Source organism: Salmo trutta, chromosome 7 (genome assembly GCF_901001165.1).
Source record: "Salmo trutta chromosome 7, fSalTru1.1, whole genome shotgun sequence".
Taxonomy (NCBI): domain Eukaryota; kingdom Metazoa; phylum Chordata; class Actinopteri; order Salmoniformes; family Salmonidae; genus Salmo; species Salmo trutta.
Window position 1 is genome coordinate 50,274,077 of NC_042963.1, and position 22,685 is coordinate 50,296,761.

Genomic DNA, 22,685 nt, shown 5'->3' on the forward strand with positions numbered 1-22,685 from the left:
CCCTCTATAACTAATGTGGTTATTATTTGACCCTGCTGGTCATCTATGAACATTTGAACATCTTGAAGAACGATCTGGCCTTAATGACCACGTACTCTTATAATCTCCACCCGGCACAGCCCTCAGTGCCTGGTTCCTCTCTAGGTTTATTCCCAGGTTCCTGCCTTTCTAGGGAGTTTTTCCTAGCCACCATGTTTCTATGTCTGCATTGCTTGCTGTTTGGGGTTTTAGGCTGGGTTTCTGAACAGCACTTAGTGACAACTGATTATGTACAGAGGGTTTTATAAATACATTTGATTTATTGATTGATTGAACAAGTATCGAGTCTGGATAACTTGACATGCTTGTTAATTTTAAACAGTATGTCTTTATTTTAGTTAATGTATGTCAGAAGCATACATGTAGGCCTACACAGACATACATGAGGCGGCATTGCAGACGTTAGTACGGCTAATATTTCCTGACGTCTTTCCTTCATAACTAATTACTAAGGTATTTAGTAGGAAACTATTTTATCGTAGTGGAAATTGTCCCGCAAACCAAAGACATCCAGACACACGTACCCAAATCTTTCTGTCATCGTTCTTCTTTCTTTGGTTTCTTGACACAAGGTGAGGCGCAAGGTTGATGTAAACCAATGATGTAAACACAGGTAGCTAGCATGCTAACTAGCCAGCCAATGTTATCTTCATGCAGTTCTGCTGCTTATGGTTTTCAAAGTCTTTTCAGTGTCAACAACCGGTAGCTTCGCCTTTGGAGTCGCAAGCCTCCAAAGGCCTTCATTTAACAAGGCAAGTCAGTTAAGAACAAATTCTTACATACAATGACGGCCTACCACAAGGCAAAAGGCCTCCTGCATGGCCAGGGGCTTGTAAATAAGAATTTGTTCTGAACTGACTGTTCTCTGATGCCAAATAATTTCATGTTAATTTCTCTACCTTAAGCTGCCTCCAACATCGTTTTAAAGAATTTGGTAGTACGTCCAACCGGTCTCACAACCTCAGACCACGTGTATGGCGTTGTGTGGGTGAGCGGTTTGCTGATGTCAACGTTGTGAACAGTGACCCGTGGTGGTGGTGAGAGAATGGTATGGACAGGCATAAGCTACGGACAACGAGCACAATGCATTCAATTGATGGCAAGTTGAATGCACAAAAATACCGTGACAATATCTTGAAGCCCATTGTGAGACCCATTTTTTTTTAAGGTATCTGTGACCAACAGATGCATATCTGTATTCCCAGTCATGTGAAATCCATAGATTAGGGCCTAATGAATGTATTTAAATTGACTGATTTCCTCATATGAACTGTATTTGTGCTGTTAGGGGAATAACCTATGTGTAAATGTAACAATCTGCTGCTGTATTTTTTGTGTTATCTGTGATTGTTTTGTTTGTCTTGTGTAGTTTCTTAATCATTTTACCTAAACTGTATGTGTAAACATGTATATGCAGGGCCCAGCTGTAAAAGAGACCTTGGTCTCAGTCTGTGTTCCTTGTTGAAATAATATGTTTAACTAGTTATCTAAACCTGTGTGTCAAAGCAAACCTGAACTTGGCTATGCATATGAAGGACTGTTTAGTGTCCACCTTGCTGAGAACTGGGGCGGCAGGTAGCCTAGACGTAATAGAGGCTGCTGTATGTGGATGAAGACATCCTGTCTCTCACTGTCTCCGTCCCTCCTCTCTAGCTGATCCTAAAGGACATAAAGTCCCTGGTGGACGAAGACTCCCTAACCTCTCACTGTCTCCGTCCCTCCTCTCTAGCTGATCCTAAAGGACATAAAGTCCCTGCTGTACGTGGATGAAGACATCCTTTCCCTAACCTCTCTCTGTCCCTGCTCTCTAGCTGATCCTAAATGAGGTGGAATCTCTGCTGCAAGTGGACAAAGAGATCCTGACTCTGACCTTAAACCTCTCACCTCAGTCCCTCCTCTTTAGCTGATCCTAAAGGACGTGATATCTCTGCTGCAAGTGGACAAAGACATCCTATTCCTTCAGCCTCTAGAGGAGATCTGGTCCATTCTGAGTCTCTTCAACTCTACCCAGCTAGCAGCCATGGCCCTGGAGCACGAAGACCCGCGCATGGCCTGGTACAACCGTTTTGCCCGGCACCCATACTATAGCAGGACGGGGGGTGAACTCTGGGGTCATGAACATGACGAGGATGAGAGATAAATACTCTAAGGTAAGTTTGTGTGTGTGTGTGTCAGTGCTTGATGGGAGGTGGGAAATGAAAGGTGAAAAGAATGTTCTATTATTTTATTAGGGAAAGAGGGAACTGTCAAGATCTCTTGAAGCTTCTCAGCTTGTTTTTAGCACCTTCTGTTAGGTTCTCAATTAGTCATGTTGGCAAAGACATTTTCTGTAAGTGTCTTGCACCACCAGCTTCGACCAGAGGAGTTCACTGTTGCCATTCTTTTGCATGACTCACCAGCAATGTTCCCTCAAAAAATGTCTGCACTTAGCACATTTCAGGTCTGCTAAGCGCAAACTTGAACAATGTGAAAATTCTGTGCAACTTCCGGCACACGTTTACTGTGAACACTAAGGCAGTACCCACTTTAAGATACAGTTCTATTAGATCAAAATGTAGGCCTACCAGAGTGGTCTACCATCCAAAACAATGGAGAAAATGCATCTCATAACATTTTAACATGGACATTTTATTTATTTAACTAGGAAAGTCAGTTAAGAACAAATTCTTATTTACAATGACAGCTTACAAAAGGCCTCCTGCGTGGACGGGGATGGGATTAAAATATAGGTAAGAACACACATCAGGACAAGAGACAAACCACAAAACTACGTAAAGAGACCTAAAACAACAACATAGCATGGCAGCAACACCAGATGACAACAACATAGTAGCAACACAACATGGCAGCAGCACAAAACATGGTGCAAACATTATTGGGCACAGACAACAGCACAAAGGCAAGAAGGTAGAGACAACAATACGTCACGCAACGCAGCCACAATTGTCAGGAAGTGTCCATGATTGAGTCTTTGAATTAAGAAATGGAGATAAAACTGTCCAGTTTTAATGTTTTTTGTAGCTCGTTCCAGTCGCTACTTGCAGCGAACTGAAAAGAGGAGCGACCCAGTGATGTGTGTGCTTTGGGGACCTTTAACAGAATGTGACTAGCAGAACGGGTGTTGTGTGTGGAGGATGAGGGCTGCAGTAGAATAGCTGTTCTATCCTTCAGTAGCAGCCAATGTGTGGTGTTCAATGTAGGTCTACATTCCATGAGACGTTTGAAAAAACACATACAGGGCTTGACATCAATCTGTTTATCCACTTGCCCTTCAGACAAGGAGGTGACTGAAAATGTTGTGCTTGATGCAAGAAACCACTTTACAAAATAAAACACATTATTATCATCCCTATTCCATTATTACAGAGAATCAGACAAATTATGCTCTGCCTAATGGTTACTTACTTAGCTTATTCAAGCCAGTCTCAAAATACAACACTTCCCCTTTAAGACAGAAAAAAAGCTCTTTACCTGACTTGCTTTTCAAAGATGTCTAGAAATGCACACGTTTTGTGCTCTTGTAGGAAGCAACCCCCCCATTGCTGACTAGAAATTATCTATAACCTGGATAATATCTCTCTTACTAGCAAAATGTGCACACGTGGCTACATGCAGGTCTCGCTTTGATCTCAAAACAGACACATCTACTCACGACCACGTGCATTAAACACAGTCCAGTTAAAAGTGAATGGCACAGATCCACATATGGCAATGGTCTATTTGCATATAGGCCTACTACGGCTCTGATTGGTTATGGCGCACCGGTATGTATAGAGTACAGGTCTAAATCATGCTGTCGATGCAATAGAATCCTACTCAATGTGTTCTGCCTACAACAAAATCTATTGCATAGTTAGTTATGCATACTAAGTCTTGCAGAGTTTGTTTTGTTTCGGTATGTTGCATTGAAATTCGCTAATATTGCTTTGATTCGATCACACTTCCCACAGCAAAAGGAAACGTTGATAGTGTCAACTAACGGGGGAAACTCTAGAAAGTTGAGTTACGTTCAATCTCGTGCTTCTCTGAGCGCGCTGATATTTCTTCTGCACGGTGCACGCAGTGGAGGGAACATTGCTCACCAGCTGTGTGCTGCGCAATGGACATATTGGCATGTTTCAAACACAGAAAGGATTAAACAATGTGTTGACTGTTTGGTGTCAGTCAGGAGTTTGATGTCAATAGTTTTCCATCTATATTGTGTCACATCCGTCATGTAAGAATGAAAGTGGTGCACACTGTCACTGAACATTTTGTTTCTGTCGCTACTATGACTTATTGTTACAGAATGACATGACGTCAGTCCCCCTCCAATGGGAAGAGCTGCTGATGTCTCTGCTGCAGAAGTATAAACTCAACATCACATGGGGAGACCAGGACCTGCTCAACATCATCTTCCATTATAACCCAGGTGAGACTCGCCCTCATTAGGTCACACCGTTTTTAAAGGTTCCACACAGTCATCCTATTTCCCGACTAAAAATAGCCCTTGAGTGAGCAAAACATCACCCATAATATTTGTACGCTATTGAAATGCTCACAATTTAAGAAATTGTACCTTTTCTCTCATGCTAACTATCAGGAAGTCTGACAGAACAGGCTTAGTGGGCGGGGAGCTTATATTCATGAGCTCACCTTGACTGACAGCTCTTTGAAACACCCTTGTGATCATTGCCAGGTAATAAGGTAAACAATTGGCTACATGTCCTTCTGCTCTGCATGTGCTCACTGCCCATTGTTTGTCTGTATTGTAATTGTTTTTAAAAACCTGTCCCGTATCGTAGTTGCCGCTGTGTCATTGCCAGGCACAGTTCAGTGGGAACGGCAACTGTCACTCTGTGGAAACACACACACAATGGGTTTTATGGACTTATAGCTGGACTATATTTGTATGTACTATAGTGCAGACCAACATTTAACAGAGCAGGATATCTACACTGAACAAAAATATAAATGCAACATGCAGCAATTTCAAAGATTTTACTGAGTTACAGATACCTTTAAAAAAAAGGAGGGGCGTGGATCAGAAAACCAGTCAGTATCTGGTGGGACCACCATTTGCCTCATGCAGCGCGACACATCTCCTTCGCATAGAGTTGATCAGGCTGTTGATTGTGGCCTGTGGAATGTTGTCCCACTCCGTTTCAAAGTTGCTGGATATTGGCGGGAACTGGGACACGCTGTCGTACACATCGATCCAGAGCATCCCAAACATGCTCAACGGGTGACATACAGCTGAAGTCAGAAGTTTACATACACCTTAGCCAAATACATTTAAACTCAGTTTTTCACAATTCCTGACATTTAATCCTAGTACAAATTCCCTGTTTTAGGTCAGTTAGGTTCACCACTTTATTGTAAGAATGTGAAATGTCAGAATAATAGTAGAGAGAATGATTAATTTCAGCTTGTATTTCTTTCATCACATTCCCAGTGGGTCAGAAGTTTATATTCACTCAATTAGTATTTGATACCATTGCCTTTAAATTGCTTAACTTGGGTCAAACATTTCGGGTAACCTTCCACAAAAAAAACATAACTGATCCAAATGTTTTCACAATCAGGCAACCTAGATGCACTTATTTTGAAATGAATATGCATTCAAACTGCCAGGCTTCTGAGCGTTATTCAAATTACATAGGCTATTCACTGCAGTTTACAGCCTAGTTTTCTACTTGACAACAATAATAACATTCTTCATTACATTGGGTTGTTGTAGCCAAGGTAGGATACATTTCTTGCCCCTAAAACTTAAATTATAAGCTAGCTTTTCGAACTGCTTACCTGGTGACCAGAGAATGTGAGTGGTTGGAAATCCTGCTCATCACTCATGGAGCAGAGCTTGTGCACCGATCCAGTTGTTTATAAAAAGTTAGAGAATGTGGATGCGGTTACTTTAACAGCTGTAACGTTTGATCGGTATCAGAAAATTCTGTTCAGATTTCCAATTTGAAAAACAGAGAAGTAGAGGAAGATTTCATACGCTCTTAAATTTTTGTTTAAGTTGTTGGCAAAGTGGTCAAAGTAGCTGATTTGTGTCAAAAGTTGCATTATTGCATTTACAGTGAATGGAGTGTTGGAAGTGATGATGTCACAAATGGGACCTTTAGAATGTTGAGGAAGTCCCACGGAAGTGTATTACGGCTGTCCCAGACAACAACAAAAAATCTTCCTAGACCGAAAGTCATCTTTTCTTTCGATCAAAAGATTGGTCGAAAGACGTACGCTTTGTGTTTTAATAAAATCAACTATACAGAGCATTAGGAAAGTTTTCATTCCCCTTGACTTTTTCCACATTTTGTTACGTTACAGCCTCATTCTAAAATGTATTAAATAAATGAAAATCCTCATCAATCTACACACAGTACCCCAGAATGACAAAACGAAAACAGGTTTTTAGATATGGAAATTTGCAAAAAATGACTGCCCGCTTGGAGTTTGCCAAAAGGCACCTAAAGACTCTCAGACCATGAGAAACAATATTCTCTGGTCTGATGAAACCAAGATTGAACTCTTTGGCCTGAATGACAAGCATCACATCTGGAGGAAACCTGGCACCGTCCCTACGGTGAAGCATGGTGGTGGCAGCATCATGTGTTTTCTACCGATCTGCATGCCAGTTATAATTTTCATATGCACATTTTTGTTAAACAGTTTCATTTAATTTATAATAGTCTTATACAAATCTAAAAGTAACATTTATTGCCATTGCCAGCTATGTAAAAATAGCCTACTAAAATAGTAATAATATAATAATAATAAATAAACTAATAAAAACATTGCGGCCTGCAGGTAGAAAATATCCTGCTAAAATTAAATATCCTATAAATCACATTGGCTGTGCATGGCCTGCCTGCAACGAACTTGAAACATTGTACCATTATCAATTCTGTTGGCAGGAAACTCACACTAGCAAACGTGTAACATTGTATAAAATATTCTCTTTCCTCAGAGTTTCCTGCTGTAGGCTATTTGTGCAATGGATAAGAAGTAACCAGCTATTTTATGACGTTTCCACTGGATCAGAGCATCACATTTTTCCCTTTCTTGCCAAGTGGTTATCGAAATGGAAAGAGCTGGAAATATTTTTCAAATACTTTGAGGAATTATTGTCATTCTTAATTGATTCTAAAAAACAGACTCTGTTTACTTGTTGTTTGAGCTGAAGCAAAAATTACTTTGAGAAGTTCCACAGCTCGTTATTGGTGGTGAGTTAAGACAATCAGAAATACTAATCATGGCGCAGGCCATGTAGACTAGTCCTTCTTCTATATGTGTAATCAGGTGCGTGTCCTTACTCAACATTGGCAGGAGCGTTTCAAACAGACGATGAATAACTTCGTGAATGGAATGAAATAAACAAAAACTTGTTTCTCACAAGTGTAGCATAGGTTGTGAGTTCTGCAAACAATGTGTCCACTCTGACAATGAGAACGGTAAACGACTGTAATAATAATAATATATTTTATGCATTAACAGAAATTACCGTAACCAAACAAACATTGCAGATTATAAATTATGTGAATTAACGGTAAATGTAGGCTACTACTGGTGATATATGTAATGGGAAATTGATAAACACAACAAATAATGCACACAATGAAGTTATGAAACAATGAATATGCACAAAATGGCGGGAGAGAGCACATTCTGTAGAGACGTGCCTTGTGCAGCTGAGCCACACTCCCCTTCTTCTTGGACCGTGGCATCCCCGCAGCCTCCTCAATGGATTAGTCCACTGAGACAGGTATTCCATGAAAAAATACATATATTTGCCACCGCTCGACTAAAAGAAATATTGCTCGACCAACAGCCTATCGACCAGTCGACTAAATGGAGTCAGCCCTAAAGTGGAAGAAGATGGTTATTACTAAAAGCTTAATAATTTTAAAAAAGTATAAAAGATATCAAAATTGTGTATACAAACACATTGGTCCTGACCCCTCTGCATGTTTTACAGTCTGAATGATGTTTCTATGGTAAACAGTGTAAGAGGAGTAGCATTTCAAAGAATAAGAAGTATTAAAGTTGAGAGTCTTGCCTTACAAGCCCCATTTAATAACAGTATGAGATTCTTGAAGAGGAGATCCAGGAGCCTGTCTATGTAGCCTGTAATGTTTTTGAAAAGGCAAATGTTTATTAAATGGATTATTTTATTACTGTTCTGAGTTATTATGCTATAAATTTGTTGATGTAGTGATCTACTCATTCTACAATGTCTTTTCTGGTGATTTTGAAGTTCTCAATTTGAAATATGCAATATTTGGTTGTGCACTTTTTTGTAAAACCTTTCAATGTTTGTATTTGGAATTTTTGTGTGTCTGAAATGCTAAATTGATGCAGATTTGAAATGAATAACTATGACTTACAGTATGTTGGGTATGTCTTCACAGGCTTCGCAGCATATCTCCTCTTCTTTGCCTCGGGGAAGCTGATTTTGTATTGCAGACAGTAGATGTTGAATTTTCTAAAATGTCTATCATTACAGCTTGATGATAGTGGCAAGACGAAATGAGGTGGAATAATAATACACAGCTCCAACCCACACAATGGAAATTACAAATATTTTGCACACCACAACTCTTTTGTGGACAACATTCCTTCATGCCAGCTGGGTGCTGCCAGTTCTCAGACTCAGTGTAGTTGGCTTAGGGATGGAAGAACAAAACACATAGTGATTATCAGATTTGTTACAGAAAATATACTGTTCACAAGTCAAAGCAGCCACAGTGACATTATCTAACATTAGTGCCCCGATCCCGCCCCCAAAATGTTGGCTACTGTGTCAGACTCCTCAAACTCTGATATTTACATTATGGTCAGCGCTTGCAAGATCCACTGAGCCACTGTCAATGGTAGTACAGCATCCGTCTTCAGGATTACCTTCCAGGTCAGACCGATAGAATGTTCTCCCCAAATGATAAAACAACTTCGCTCTAAATGTGCACTGCACACAATCTTTGGTGCAGCCTGTCCACCCGAAATAAAAAGCAGCCACTGCTGTCAGATGTCTTCATTCTTCAGAAGGTAGTGTAACCTTAAATTTACACTGGCGTCCAGTCACAACAGTAACTTTATGACCAAACTTTATCAATGTAAAAGCAATAGTAATTTTTCATACTTGGGTCATACTACTTTGAACTGGTTTCATCCTAATATCACCCAAGTTGATGAAAAACATGATTATCACTGCTCGTTTGGGACCTTTAAAAGGTTATGCAACTGCCCAAAAAATGTGTGTTTCAAGTTCAGACAGTACCTCTCCATTTCTATTTTTATTTTGTTTTATTCCAAGTGAACATGACCCAGACACACATTGCTTTATAGTTGACACTATTTCCTTAGCTTCTTTGTCTAGTTGGATATGTGTTTTCTGTAAGTATACAACTTCCCAATGGTTAAACAGACACCATCAGCTAACTCTCCATATGCACTCCTGCAGAGAGCCTGTATGTGTTTTCGTGCCAATGGAACTACTGTCCAGACCACTGTATATACGGCAGCAACTGTCTCACAGCCAAACGAGAGGGTGTCTTCATTCTCCACGGCAACAGAGGTGTTTAACATGATGACAAGCAGCCAGCGTTCCGGGCCGTCTATGAAGCCATCCAGAAGGTAATGTCATCCTCAACTATCCCTGACACCTGTGAATTCAGGCCAAATGGGGGAGAGGTATGGGTATAGAAGTGGAGCACATCAGAATTGAGAGGATGTGCATCCTGGATGTGCCCCTGTACTCAGCAGCACTACTTTCTTAAGTCTACACTCCATGTAAATAAGCTAATTAAATAAACAAATCAAACGTGAAATGGTGTGTTAAATATCTGTGTGGAGGGAGGGAGCATCAGTCGGTCACATTCAGGTGAACGCCTCACCACAGTGCAACTGATCTCTGTAGCTAGCCGTCGGTGCGCCGTAAAGCTCACCGCATGTCATCAATAACCCAAAGTAGCCTTGTAGTACTCCAGAGCATCTGCACCTCTCTTTGCTCAACCTCACATTCAAATCAAAACATCCAGCTAGCCAGCTACTAGCTAGCTAAACCAACCATCCAACTGACTTGTTTGAGAGTTTTGAAATGCAGTGGTGGTTTGAAACAATTTGTAATTATACACTGAAGAAAAATATAAACGCAACTTGGAAAGTGTTGGTCCCATGTTTCATGAGCTGAATTAAATGACCCCAGAAAATGTCCATATGCACAAAAAGCTTATTTCTCACATTTTTTGCACAAATTTGTTTACATCCCTGTTAGTGAGCATTTCTCCTTTGCCAAGATAATCCATCTATCTGACAAGTAGCTGATTAAACAGCATTATCATTACACAGGTGCACCTTGTGCTGGGGACAATAAAAGGCCACTCTAAAAAGTGCAGTTTTGTCACACAACACAATGCCACAGATTTCTGAAGTTTTGAGGGAGTGTGCAATTGGCATGCTGACTCCAGGAATGTCCACCAGAGCTGTTGCCAGATAATTAAATGTTCATTTCTCTACCATAAGCCATCTCCAATGTTGATTTAGAGAATTTGGCAGCACGTCCAACCGACCTCACAACCTCAGACCACGTGTATGGCGTTGTGTGGGTGAGCAGTTTGCTGATGTCAGCGTTGTGAACAGAGTGCCCCATGGTGGCGGTGAGGTTATGGTATGTGCAGGCATAAGCTAGAGACAATGAACACAATTGCATTTTAACGATGGCAACTTCAATTCACAAACATCCTGTGCCGAGATCCTGGTGCCCATTGTGAGGCCCAATGTTTTTACGTATCTGTGACCAACAGATGCATATCTGTATCCCCAGTCATGTGAAATCCATAGTTTATGGCCTAATTTATTTATTTCCATTGACTGATTTCCTCATATGAACTGTAACTCAGTAAAATCAATGATATTTTTGCATGTTGCGTTTATATTTTTGTTCAGTGTGTGTATATGTACTGATAATTATTAAAACAAAACACTTGTTCTGGGACATTGTACAGTCCATGGAGAATAAGAGCACCTCCTCCCTGCTGCCCACTGCACTGAGGATAGGAAACTCTGTCACCACCGATAAATCCACTATAATTGAGAATTTCAATAAGCATTTTATTACGGCTGGCCATGCTTTCCACCTGGCCACCCCTACCCCGGTCAACAGCACTGCACCCCCCACAGCAACTCGCCCAAGCCTTCCCCATTTCTCCTTCTCCCAAATCCAGTCAGCTGATGTTTTGAAAGAGGTGCAAAATCTGGACCCCCACAAATCAGCCGGGCTAGACAATCTGGACCCTTTCTTTCTAAAATTATCTGCCGAAATTGTTGCAACCCCTATTACTAGCCTGTTCAACCTCTCTTTCGTGTCATCTGAGATTCCCAAAGATTGGAAAGCAGCTGCGGTCATCCCCCTCTTCAAAGGGGGGATGCTCTTGACCCAAACTGCTACAGACCTATATCTATCCTACCCTGCCTTTCTAAGGTCTTCGAAAGCCAAGTTAACAAACAGATCACTGACCATTTCGAATCCCACCGTACCTTCTCCGCTATGCAATCTGGTTTCAGAGCTGGTCATGGGTGCACCTCAGCCACGCTCAAGGTTCTAAATGATATCTTAACCGCCATCGATAAGAAACAGTACTGTGCAGTGGTATTCATTGACCTGGCCAAGGCTTTCGACTCTGTCAATCACCACATCCTCATCGGCAGACTCAACAGCCATGGTTTCTCAAATGATTGCCTCGACTGGTTCACCAACTACTTCTCCGACAGAGTTCAGTGTGTCAAATCTGAGGGCCTGTTGTCCTGGCCTCTGGCAGTCTCTATGGGGGTGCCACAGGGTTCAATTCTTGGGCCAACTCTCTTCTCTGTATATATCAATGATGTCGCTCTTGCTGCTGGTGAGTCTCTGATCCACCTCTACGCAGACGACACCATTCTGCATACTTCTGGCCCATCTTTGGATACTGTCTTAACAACCCTCCAGACGAGCTTCAATGCCATACAACTCTCCTTCCGTGGCCTACAACTGCTCTTAAATACAAGTAAAACTAAATGCATGCTCTTCAGCCGATCGCTGCCTGCACCTGACTGCCCGTCCAGCATCACTACTCTGGACGGTTCTGACTTAGAATATGTAGGTGTCTGGTTAGACTGTAAACTCTCCTTCCAGACTCACATCAAACATCTCCAATCTAAAGTTAAATCTAGAATTGGCTTCCTATTTCGCAACAAAGCATCCGTCACACATGCTTCCAAACATACCCTGGTAAAACTGACCATCTTACCGATCCTCGACTTTGGCGATGTCATTTACAAAATAGCCTCCAGCACCCTACTCAACAAATTGGATGCAGTCTATCACAGTGCCATCCGTTTTGTCACCAAAGCCCCATATACTACCCACCACTGCGACCTGTACGCTCTCGTTGCTTGGCCCTCGCTTCATACTCGTCGCCAAACCCACTGGCTCCAGGTCATGTACAAGACCCTGCTAGGTAAAGTCCCACCTTATCTCAGCTCACTGGTCACCATAGCTGCACCCACCCGTAGCACGCATTCCAGCAGGTATATCTCACCCCCAAAGCCAATTCCTCCTTTGGCCGCCTCTCCTTCCAGTTCTCTGCTGCCAATGACTGGAACAAACTACAAAAATCTCTGAAACTGGAAACACTTATCTCCCTCACTAGCTTTAAGCACCAGCTGTCAGAGCAGCTCACAGATTACTGCACCTGTACATAGCCCATCTATAAATAGCTCAAACAACTACCTCTTCCCTTACTGTATTTATTTATTTATTTATTTTGCTCCTTTGCACCCCAGTATTTCTACTTTGCACACTCATCTACTGTCAAATCTACCATTCCAGTGTTTTAATTGCTATATTGTATTTACTTCGCCACCATGGCCTATTTATTGCCTTTACCTCCCTTATCTCACCTCATTTGCTCACATCGTATATAGACTTATTTTTCTACTGTATTATTGACTGTATGTTTGTTTTACTCCATGTGTAACTCTGTGTTGTTATATGTGTCGAACTGCTTTGCTTTATCTTGGCCAGGTCGCAGTTGTAAATGAGAACTTGTTCTCAACTTGCCTACCTTGTTAAATAAAGCAGAAATAAAAATAAAAATAAATAAATAAAAAATATTTTTGTTCAGTGTGTATATGTACTGTTAATTATTAAAACAAAACACATTAAAAAAAATGCAATCAAAAACAATTAGCTAAAAATGACTAATATTTACAAAAAATGTACAGGAGCAATTTGTGATGCTTCCTTTACAGTCCCATGGCAACCCAAATAAACATCAGGCTTTGGTTGTGGTAAGGAAATGTGTTCTACCTGGTTTATAAACTGATACAAGTTTTATAAATCATCTGGAATCCATCAGACCATTCCCCAAAATAGAAGTGAGAGAGTTAGCACTTCCTCTCCTGTCTTTTTCTCCTCTAATACCTGTTGTTTTAATAAAACAACCTATCTGGCTAACATTTGTTCAATTACTTCATCAGGGCACTTCGGGCCATTGGTTTTCTATTAGGACTTCCTTCCATACAGCTGAGTCATGCTAAATCAATAGTCCCTTTCATTTCTCAGTCATTCTACTACCTACCGCTCGGACCATCGTCCAGCGCACACACCGATCACTCCTAATGACGTGATCTTTACTGCTGTACCATCCTTCTCCTGCCTCTCCTTGTCCTCCTCCTCTTATCTGTCAACGGAGGGGTAACCTGTCACTTAGGGAGCGCCCTCTTCCCCCCACTCGCGGCTGTAGCCTTCGATCAGCTCCTGTTGGTTTCAACAGGCGGTTGGGAGGGGGGAGGGAGGGGGGGGGTCAATGAGGCAAGGAGGGAGATATGGATGGAGAGAGAATGGGGGAGGAGAGAATGAGGGACTGAGAAAGGGAGAGGGTTGAGGGAGAGAGAGAGGGAACATAGAGATGGACAGAGAGATGGAGAGTGGACATAGAGATGGATGGAGAGAGTTAGAGGAGACATAGAGATGGATGGAGAGAGAGAGAGAGGGAGAGAGGGGACATAGAGATGGATGGAGAGAGAGAGAGAGGGGACATAGAAATGGACGGAGAGAGAGAGGCAGGGGAGCTTCATTAGCTGATGTCCGTCCATGACCTCTGTGACCCCAGACCACTATCAGTGTGGCCAATGTTCTCAGCCATTAACTAAACAAGCAGGTTTCATTATGGACCCAGCACTCGGCCCCACGTCAACACCAGTCTCTCAGACAGTTTTCACTCTCTCTCTCACATGCGCACACACAGACCACCGTAGCACATCTAAACGCTGCTCATTCCATAGTCCACTCTCAAGCTGGTCAAAACAGAGTTGGAAATATTTTAGTTGTGGAGAAATGTCCCTTGTGTATGCAATAACCTCTATAGGTATAGGTTTTAGTTTTAGAGCATTGTTGTAACATGTTCTTATAGTGAAGCTGGTCTTTTGATGGCTGAAATAAAATCATCAGCCATTTTTATTCTAGTATGTTTGTTTTAGCTTTAGACAGCTTGTGTGCCTTCTGTTGAACATTTGGAAGAAGCTCTTACCAGCCCTCGCTTTGCTGCTGTTTTTTCAGTCTCTTCCTTCACTGCTCTTTAATTTCCCATCCTTCTCCACTCCCTCCTAGTCCTTTGAGGACAGCAGGCCTGAAGCCCATAACAGGCATTTCTGAAAAACCCTCTCATTCTCAGCACACAAAGAATTCTTCAGTCAGTTCTTCTCCCTGGACGACCTAACCCATCTTGCACTGAGGTTGCATGCCAATAAACTGGGCCCACCATTACTGATATGAGCCAAGCCCACAGAAGAGTTGTAAAATGTTTAGTGCTGATGATGTTACTTTGAGACACAATGATGGACAATGAACACACACACACACACCAATTCCACCCCGAGCACCACCCAACATCATCCACATTAAAATCGATAGGAGACAGTTAATGGTGCATTATGGGCTGCTGTTGTGTATGAAAGACAATAAAGCAAGTGTTTTCTTCCTTTAAGTGACCTAATGCTTGGCCAAACTGGGTTCCAATGAGCCCTCGTAAAAATGTAATTTCCTCTTATTTACAGTGCAGGCTGTAAAAGTGAGGCGCACCCACAGAATGTAGAAAAGACTCATACTTTATTTATGAATATGACTGAAGAGACTGTGTCTGCAGAGAGAGAGAGACATATGTTGACTGATTTGAAATGTTTACCCCTTCCACGGACACTGTGGCATTTACATTTACAAAAGCATACAAAATGCCAAGTCGTATTGTTTTGTAGTCTGCTGATAGGATGGTAAGAAGGTGTGATGACGTCGATACATCTAGTGGTTGATGAGCCTTCCAGAAGCAGGAATGGAACCCTAGTGTGGTGCAGAATTGGTAGCAGTTGACGTGTCTCTGTTCTTCACAGTATCCGTTCGGAGACAAGCTCGTTCAGACTCTCCTGGCTACAGGAGACCAAACACACCTAGTTTGGAAGAGCATCAGCGTACTTCAACGGGAACCCACCAGGGGAAGATGAGAAGCAACACGCCACCAGATTGCCAGTCTACACTACCAACAATGGCTAAAAGTGTTGCTTCCCCCGATGAGTCAGGCGCCTATTTAAATTGAGGTATATGTGATCCCAGCGGGAATTGAAGTCACAACCTTGGCGTTGCCACGCTCTTACAAACTGAACAAGACCTGTTTCCTTTACATTTTAGTCATTTAGCAGACACTCTTATCCAGAGCAACTTACAGTAGTGAATACATACATTTCATACCATTTCATGCAGTTTTTTTTGTACTGGCCCCCCGTGGGAATCAAACCCACAACCCTGGCATTGCACACACCATGCTAGCATTGCAAACACCATGCTCTACCGACTGAGCCACAGGGAAGACAGTTAATATAGACAGTCCATCCATGTCTACATTAGATGAGCCTGTCACAGGCAACAACTACTGCTGGAGCATCCAAGACTGCTCCCAAGTCAATCTCAAAGACGTTTTGTGTAACACTCAGATTTTTTCATATGGAACCCAATTTCCTCAGTCCGTCAAATCAAATCAAATGTGTCACATGTGCCGAATACAACAGGTACCAGAACTTATTTTCTGAATACAACAGGTACCAGAACTTATTTGCTGAATACAACAGGTACCAGAACTTATTTGCTGAATACAACAGGTACCAGACCTTATTTGCCGAATGCAACAGGTACCAGACCTTATTTGCTGAATACAACAGGTACCAGACCTTATTTGCTGAATACAACAGGTACCAGACCTTATTTGCTGAATACAACAGGTACCAGACCTTATTTGCTGAATACAACAGGTACCAGACCTTATTTGCTGAATACAACAGGTACCAGACCTTATTTGCTGAATACAACAGGTACCTTAACCAACAATACAGTTGAAGAAAGAGAGATGTCTGTTACATAAGTGCCGTCTCTCTGTCTGAAATCACTTTGCCCTCTGGGGAGTTTCACCTTTCTTTCTGATGGGTAAATGGTACATGTGACAGTCAGGTTGCAGTGTGATTCTACCTGTGACGAGAATCCTAGTCTGACGATCACTTATTGTAATGCACTTCTCTGAAGACTTCAACAAAGTGGAAAACCAGAGTTTTTGATATGTTCTCCATGCATGGATATATTTTTATTTAAAGTATATTTATATATGATATTATTAGATTAAAATGTAACTCTGCAGTCTTTCATAAAAAATGACATCACTTCTGTAAAGGAACGTCATAACTAATCCATGGATGCAGTTTTATTTGTACACAACTGTAAATTAATGTACGATTGTGAATTAATGCTCATTGAAAGTGTTTTGAGATTAATCTGAAGATATTTTGAGATTAATCTGAATTATCTGAAGTTTTCAGTATTGGGGTTCATCAATGAGATTACCTCCATCAACATAATGCACTTTTAATAGCATCATTATGACGTAATAGCGACTGAATAATGAACATAGAACACATCCGTAGCCTTGTATCTCCATCAACCTAGATTTGATGGAGGTCTATCATATTAATTATGAATCTATTTGTGACGAATGTAGGTGTATGGAATTTCAACTAAATTCATGTAAGAGATTTTGAATTGTCTGCTGTTTGGTTTTAGCTGATGTTTACAAGGGAGAGGTTACTGTGTTTTGTACATTGAACTTCCCTTCAGTCTTAAACTGTATCAGTCTTAAGCAGTATCAGGAAGGACATGGTGTACTTAATTTGTACTTAATTCATGTTTTTGGATCGGCATTTGAATTGTATACATCATCGAGAAGACTAAATAATACGATACAAGTTCCCATAAGTGTATTTTTTACATAATAACTTAGAAATGCGGAAATAAGAGCTACTAAACAAATGCAAAATCAATTGAAAATATGTTAATAAATATATTGTATGTTCTCAAACTGTGATGTTTGTATTCTTAAACTCTCTGTCTGGCTAATGGGTTATTGGGGGATGTATTGAATGATATGTTTTAGTGTATATCAAATCTATGGTACAACAAAAACAAGTTTGTTCTTTTTCATTTGATTCTAGCCAGACATTCTTTAGAATAAATATAACACTCTCTTGTTTTCAACTTGGTTGTGCTGCTTGGCCTGCAGTAAATGTACAATATTTCATGTATAACAGGCTAGAATCGATCGAACGGTGTTGGTGAAATGAAGCATGATAGCTGAGTTTTCTTTTTCGGTTGTCAGGGGATTCTTTGCATGCAGAATTGGATGAATTGAATTAGATTCAGGTTGATGAATAGTCTCTGGTATGAGACGTGTGTTCCGTCCCCAATAGCACCATATTCCTTATGTACATTACATTTGATGACCGCCCTGTTAAAAGTACTGCACTAAATAGGGAGTAGAGGGCCATTTTGGAATGTAACATTTTAAGTCTGTACCTCAGACTTGATCGAATATACCACAATAAACCTGTTGTTGTTACCACCAAAGGCATGTCTTCTACATGTATTTAGCTCTGAATACCACAAAACCAACACATGGTGACCTACTTGTTGCTTAATCCAGGCATGTTTGATAGAAGACAGGCATGAAGCGTGACCAGGAGAGTATCAGAAGGCTGAAAATTAGAAATCAATGTGTGAAGAAAAGATGGCCAGAAAGACACTTCTGCTAAAGCCAGTAGCCTCTGGGTCTTCTCTCCACAGGCAGCGTGGAACACATATCTGAAATGAGCAATGGACTCTGGGTAGGAGTCAGTCTACATCTGGGCTGGTCTGGTATTTAGAATACCTGCCGACATGGACTGGCAAGGAAGTCCATGGAGCCTCTAGGTGAAACTTTGGTATTTCTCAGTTCATCTTTTCTCAATTCCTTGCATCGTCTCAACTCATTCTCAAACTGCATTGAAGGAAAAGGTAAGAGGGGTGGAACCTTGAGAAGAAGGCGAGAAGAGAGGATACGAGGAAAGAAGAATTGAGAAGTAGCAGAGTTTACATCTTGGCTGATCTTGTCCCCAGGCTATTGGGCGGAAGTGTTTGGTTAGGTGGTTGAAAAATACCTGACGACAATACTAGCAAGTACATCCATGGTAGCCTAGTCCCAGATCTGTCTGTGCTGCATGTACACACATGGGGCATGATAATGACCATAGGTGTTGGCAAGACAGCACTCACCCAGAGCAAACGGTGTTAGATGATGATTGAGGTCTCATTCTGTTTCGTTGTGACCGGAGCTGCCAATGGATTATTCATGTTATTGCCTGCCTCCCCGATGCTCAATAGCACTTTAAAGCCCAGACATAAATGAAGTCAATGGGAGGTAAATGGCCTAACACAGGAGAGTAAAAGGAGCGACTAAGTAAGGGATAGGTACACTGGGGCCTCAATGTCAGGCGATAGGAAGCCATAGCTTTGCCATCCTCAGTTGTGTGTAATATGTATGGGTAGTGTGAGGTACAAGATAATCTCACTATTAAAAGGACATAAATCTTCTTTCATGCTCTCCATTTCGCTACTAAACTGAAGGAAGTCAACTTGTGTTGTTCATTCTACCATCAAAACACAAGACTGCACACTAGTGTTAAAGGAACTATTTTTGAAGAGGCCCAAAAAGTGTTTATATATTTTGAATGCAATGCTGTTAAATCATGTCAGAGTTTTCATCTTCATGGGCATATTTTGGACGGTCAAATAGAGCGAAATGTAAAAAACAAAAACACCTCTTCCCACCAACACATCTCTCTGGGAAGAGACAGAGTCTTGTTAGGTGGAGAAAGAGAGAGCTAGCTCCCTGCCAGCTATGTGTCTTGTTGAGTTGTCAGTTAGCTAAACTGAGCTTGCCAAAGTGAGTAAAGGGAGATGAGGAAACGGGGAGACTTTGTCACAGCCAGACGTGGAGAAAGGAAATGGGTTTTCTCCATAGCACATCCGTCTCTCTCTTTCTCTCCTTCCCTTCTATCCCTCTCGCTCCAAGCCAAGTAGGATATCGTTTGAAGAGAGAATAGTTTAGATCAATAATACATTACTATAGCGCTGCAGAGATCGGTAGAATTGTGCTGGTATGTCATGGCTTGCAATAATTATTATAATTTAACGTAGTACATTAGCTATGGATTGTTTGCATCCCAAATGGCACCCTAGTCCCTATGGGCCCTGGTCAAAAGAAGTGCACTAAATAGGGAATAGGGTGCCATTTGGTATACACAGGTAATTTACCTTCATGCGTTAGCTGTACATGGTTCCTCCTGTAACCTAATGTAATGTTGAACTGGGAATCTGCTACAGTAAGCAAGGAAATGTGTGATATCCATATGCAAATGAGAGGAAATGGTCTGTTCAGGGAGTGCGTGCAGATCTCATCTCACCATGAGGAGGTCTGGTCCAGTTCAAAGTGCACTGGTTTGTGAATAAAACAAGGTTTAATGGCAACCCTGCCCATTCCCTTCTTCACTGATCTTTGTATGGTCTTTAAAATGGAGTGGATATTGTATCTGTCTTCAGTTTAGTTGTAGTTCACCTCTTTTCCTCGCAAAATCTCCCCCTCCACTCTTATCTATGCTCCTCAATCCAATATTTAGTTGTATTTCTACAGTTCAGATAAGCAATTTAGATGAAGTTATTGGATTTAAGGTGTTCAGTTCTGCATGGGAAGGGTCAAAGGCCGGTCTTTTTCACTTCATGCAGGTAGTTACCTATCGACTGGAGTATTTGCCATTCAATGTTTTTATTGATTTTAAAGGTTCTCTTAATTTATTCATCAGATAACGAAGGCGAACTAGATTAATGACAATTGCCCAACAGTATCGACAAATATTCCATCCATAGACTACCTGGGGAGCACAAGTTTCTCTCTTTCCTCGCTTGGTTGGCCATAAACTAGAACTGATAAAGCTTTAACATTGACCAAATAGCTTTGAGCTGAGACCTCCCTCCATTGTCACTTCATATAGGCCTCCCTCCACTGTCCCTTTATATAGACCTCCCTCCACTGTCACTTCATATAAGCCTCCCTCCACTGTGACTTCATATAGACCTCCTTCCACTGTCCCTTTATATAGGCCTCCCTCCACTGTTACTTTATATAGGCCTCCCTCCACAGTCCCTTTATATAGGCCTCCCTCCACTGTGACTTTATATAAGCCTCCCTCCACTGTCACTTCATATAAGCCTCCCTCCACTGTGACTTCATATAGGCCTCCTTCCACTCTCCCTTCATATAGGCCTCCCTCCACTGTTACTTTATATAGACCTCCCTCCACTGTCCCTTTATATAGGCCTCCCTCCACTGTCCCTTTATATAGGCCTCCCTCCACTCTCCCTTCATATAGGCCTCCCTCCACTTTCACTTCATATAGGCCTCCCTCCACTTTCCCTTCATATAGGCCTCCCTCCACTGTCCCTTCATATAGGCCTCCCTCCACAGTCACTTCATATAAGCCTCCCTCCACTGTGACTTCATATAGACCTCCCTCCACTGCCCCTTTATATAGGCCTCCCTCCACAGTCCCTTCATATAGACCTCCCTCCACTGTCCCTTTATATAGGCCTCCCTCCACTCTCCCTTCATATAGGCCTCCCTCCAGTGTCACTTCATATAGGCCTCCCTCCACTTTCCCTTCATATAGGCCTCCCTTCATATAGGCCTTCTCTCCACTGTCCCTTTATATAGACCTCCCTCCACTGTGACTTCATATAGGCCTCCCTCCACAGTCCCTTCATATAGACCTCCCTCCACTGCCCCTTTATATAGACCTCCCTCCACTGTCCCTTCATATAGGCCTCCCTCCACTGTCCCTTTATATAGACCTCCCTCCACTGTCCCTTTATATAGGCCTCCCTCCACTCTCCCTTCATATAGGCCTCTCTCCACTGTCCCTTTATATAGGCCTCCCTCCACTGCCACTTTGTATAACCCTTTGACCTCATACTGTATGACTATGTTTAAAGCCTATTTTTTGTCAAACAGGAAAATAAGGAGGTTATTGCTCAGACACACAAGTTGCGTCCCAAAATTGGCACCCAATACAGCGCACTACGTTTGACAAGAGTAGGGCACTATATAGGAAATAGGACGGCATTTGGGATGCATCCACACTCTCTCCCTCAGGGTTTTATGGTCCAATGGTACCAAATGTCAGCCTGATTCGTCATACAGAATGTAGCAGTTATATTCTCTCTATTACCTCACTTAAAATAGGTTATCAATCACTATTGACTTATTTGTTTTTACTGATGAAGTAGCTCGTCAATGAGTCACCTCCAGTCCTGATGCTCTGGGGGGGGGGGTCTATTAGCTAGAATCAAATGCTGTTAGAGAACAATATACTCCATGATTCAATACTTGCTGCTGTCTTGATTGCAATGTCATTGAGGGCCTGAACTGCAAAACAACACACATATATTAATAGATGGATAGTGTGAGCGATTTATTCCTGTCACGTGTTACAGATACCAGGATGTGTTTTATACCACAGGGTGTCTGGCAGAGGAGCCAACAAAAGGAGATAAAATGGCATTGACTTGTCAAAATACCAACTGTGTTTCTACGACAATGGGTTTTACAACACTATTTTTATAGAATGTGTGTGTGTGTGTTGAGCTATGGAAGCGTAGCCCCTAGCCATGGCCCATGTCTGTTTAGTTTGCTCAACAGGATGGAAGCTGGTGGCTTTGGCTGTTGGGTGCTGTGCCTGGACCATGGGCTAGGCAGAGTGGAGACTCACCATGGGCTAGGCAGAGTGGAGACTCACCATGGGCTAGGCAGAGTGGAGACTCACCATGGGCTAGGCAGAGTGGAGACTCACCATGGGCTAGGCAGAGTGGAGACTCACCATGGGCTAGGCAGAGTGGAGACTCACCATGGGCTAGGCAGAGTGGAGACTCACCATGGGCTAGGCAGATTGGAGACTCACCAGGTGCTAGGCAGAGTGGAGACTCACCTTGGGCTAGGCAGAGGGCAGACATGGGCTAGCTCGACAGAATGGAGACATGCCCTATGCCTGTAGCCTGTCCTAAAAATGTAGGACAAAACACACATAACGACAAGAGACACCACAACACTACATAAAGAGAGACCCAAAACAACAACATAGCATGGCAGCAACACATGAAAACACAGTAAGTCTTCCCTTCCACGTAAACCCTCTCTCTTCTTCCCTTTGAACTCTTAATGAATCCCATT

The 22,685-nt window shown here is 42.0% G+C and overlaps 1 pseudogene; it reads left to right on the forward strand.

The window, feature by feature from the left end:
• The first annotated feature begins 1,562 nt into the window (after nt 1-1,562).
• On the forward strand, nt 1,563-15,555 carry LOC115196627 (glucoside xylosyltransferase 1-like; annotated as a pseudogene).
• The last annotated feature ends 7,130 nt before the right edge of the window (nt 15,556-22,685 follow it).